The sequence below is a fragment of the Pristis pectinata genome, chromosome 26 (genome assembly GCF_009764475.1).
Source record: "Pristis pectinata isolate sPriPec2 chromosome 26, sPriPec2.1.pri, whole genome shotgun sequence".
In the NCBI taxonomy this organism is placed as follows: domain Eukaryota; kingdom Metazoa; phylum Chordata; class Chondrichthyes; order Rhinopristiformes; family Pristidae; genus Pristis; species Pristis pectinata.
In genome coordinates this window covers 17350345-17353681 of record NC_067430.1, presented here as the reverse complement: position 1 = coordinate 17353681, position 3337 = coordinate 17350345, and positions in this window count along the sequence as shown.

The window sequence follows — 3337 nt, the reverse complement described above, 5'->3', positions numbered from 1 at the left end:
ACAGCTCATCAGAGGGTAACCCACCACAAACCCAGACCCTCAGCAGTTTCCACAAGTACAGTTCAGGGACGCTCAGCACAGCCGAGGGTCTTAGGAAAAACCCAGTCAATCCAGGGTTACCCAGTAGGTTACTCCAGGACAGTCCAGCAGCACCCTGCATGACCCGGGGCTGGCCCAGGTCACACCTCCAGGGGATACTCAGCACAAATCAGAAATGGGGATGTTTGCAGATGATTGCATAATGCTCAAAACCACTTTACAAACGTCTCAGCAAATGGAGCACTACGTGCCTGCATGCAAGGCCTGGGCACATTCGGGCGAGGGTTTATATGTGATAAATAGCAAGGAGCACTCACAGCTCACAAGCACCAGGAAATGACCATCTCCAGTGGTAGGTATCACCACCTACTATTATCATGCAAAGGTACTGCCATCACTGAGTGGCCCAGATTTAACATTCTGGAGTTAACAATGACCAGATTTGCAGATTGGCACACTACATCCTGACACGGAAAAATATCCTGTTATTTTATCATCACTTGGTCAAAATCCTGAAACTTCCTGCCCACCAGTACCTCTGGAATACCTTCATCAGAAGGAATGCAATGGTTTGAGAAGTCAGCTCCCAACAACCTTTCCAAGGGAAATTGGAGCTGGGTGATAAATGCAGAGTCAGCCACAGCTCCCTGTTTCCCAAAGGTTTCGCTCATCCATCCCACATCTGTTCCTTGCTGTAGATTGTTGTGCTCACCCATACGATGTTCCAAAACTGAAAAAGATTTCCACCAGGTAAATCAGTAAATCCCTGCATCCTAAATCTCCCAGTATTCTGAAAGGCAGACTTAGCAAGGACAGTGCCATTTAACCCAGGCGTGGACATTACCCCATCAAATCTGTTTTGATGTTGATGCTAACATTGAACATGACTGCAAAGGAAGTGCATAGATCAGAATTCACATGTTGGCAATGTGTAGCACAGCTGAATAAAACACAGCTTCTTCATGGCTTGCCATCCTGCATTGAACAGTGAAGTACAGAGGTTAGTTCACACAGCCAAGGAGGCTGTGAAGAAGCAACTCATGGATCAATGAAGCAGAGGTCCATGTAGCACTGAATAGCTGCCTTCCTGGAGGTTTACAAACAACACTCTGCTCCACATCCAAGGTAGGCCTTAACTGCTGATGAACCACAGGCTCAGGACACAGCTGAGCCTAATTCAGCCAGACTTAGAGAGGAGAAGTGAGGCCAAGGAAGACAGGTGATGTTGAATTAGAGAAGAGAGAAAGAGATGACTTCAAATAGATAACAGAGCTTGTGTAGAGATTTGGAGATATGAGAGACTGGAGATGCTGGAATCTTGAGCAACAATCTGCTGGAGGACCTCAGCAGGATGAGCAGCATCTGTGGGAGGAAAGGAATCGTTGATGTTCCAGGTTGAAACCCTGCATGAGGATGTGTAGAGACCTCCTGGCTAAACACATCTCAGATTGGACCTGGACAGGGTCATCAAAGTTTATAGAATTAGGTGAAAGTGGATGGTGAGTTCAGGAAGGTGCACAAAGATCATCCTCTGCTTGCACAAAATGCTGACCATCCACAACAAAGTGACAAGATAAGCCACAAATTGCTTGACTACATCCAAAGCTGATATAATCACTGAGCCTGAGGAAGCACCAGGATGGTGCCAAGGGCCTAAAAAGGGGAAAACGGTCATCCTGTGTCCTGAAATGGAATCTGGTGTGGGCCAGCACAGTCTGGCACAGCCTGGCACGCTCTAGCTGACTGTTGGCAGGTACTTCACCCTAACTCAGTCAGATGTACCTGAAAAACAAAAGAGAAAACGCCAGACCTCAATCTTCAACTGTTTCTCAAATCACTCTCTGATAAGATTTTGTTAATTACTAGAACTGACATTTGATTGCGTCAGATCAAGACGGTCTTGAGTTAGGTGTAAGTGTAACAGGAAACCACTCAACCCCAATTAGTTCTACCATTTAAATGTTCATGAAAAAAAAGAGAAGCTGATGCATGATATCTTCCTGTAGCTATAAGGAAATGACAGCATCTGTGGAGATCTTCAAAGTATCCCTTCAGTGGGCATGGACTGCCTCTCTGTCCTTGATAACTTCACCTCTGGCTTGGAGCTTGACTTCCAAATACGTACATGCACAAGCATCACCTAGTGTTCGGCTACTGAGGTTGGGGTAACCTTGGTTCTGGAGTGGAGGCAACATAGGTTGAACAGTTACCCATTAGTTCTGCAGATTAGCTCTTTGCATTTCGGGTTGGGATCTGTCATCTGGACTGAAGGAGTAGAGGGGAGATAGCCAGTATAAAGAAGAGGGGAAGGGGTAGGGCAAGAGCTGGCAAGCGATAGGTGGATCCAGTTGAGGAGGGGTGATTAGCAAATGGAGAAGGGTGGAAATAGCAACAGAGACTGGGAGGTATTGGTATTGTTTTATTATTGTCACTTGTACCTAGGTACAGTGAAAAACATGTCTTGTCTGCTGTTCATACAGATCAATTTATTACACAGTGGATTGAGGTAGTACAGGATAAAACAATAACAGAATACAGAGTAAAGTTTCGCAGCTACAGAGGAAGTGCAGTGCAGGTAGACAATAAGGTGAAAGGTCATAACAAGGTAGGTTGTGAGGTCAAGAGTCCATCTCATCATACTAGAGAACTGTTCAATAGTCTTATAACAACAGGATAGAAGTTGTCCTTGAGCCTGGTGGTACATGCCCTCAGGCTCCTGTATCTTCTGCCCGATGGGAGAGGGGAGAGGAGAGAATGACCCGGGTGGGTGGGGTCTTTGATTATGCTGGCTGCTTCACCAAGGCAGCAAGAGTTATAAACAGAGTCCATGGAGGGGAGGCTGGTGTCCGTGATGCGCTGGGCTGTGTCCACAACTCTCTGCAGTTTCTTGTGGTCCTGTACAGAGCAGTTGCCATACCAAGCTGTGATGCATCCAGATAGGATGCTTTCTATGGTGCATCGATAAAAGTTGGTGAGTGTCAAAGGGGACATGCCAAATTTCTTTAGCTTCCTGATGAAGTAGAGGTGCTGGTGAGCTTTCTTGGCCACGGCATCTACGTGGTTGGACCAGGACAGGCTACTGGTGATGTTCACTTCTATGGAACTTGAAGCTCTCAACCCTCTTGGCCTCAGCAACATTGATGTAATCAGGTATATGTACACCGCCCCCTTTCCTGAAGTCAATGACCAACTCTTTTGTTTTGCTGGCATTGAGGGAAAGGTTCTTCTCATGACACTATGTGATTAAGCTCTCTATCTCCATTCCTGTACTCTGACTCATCATTATGTGAGATATGGC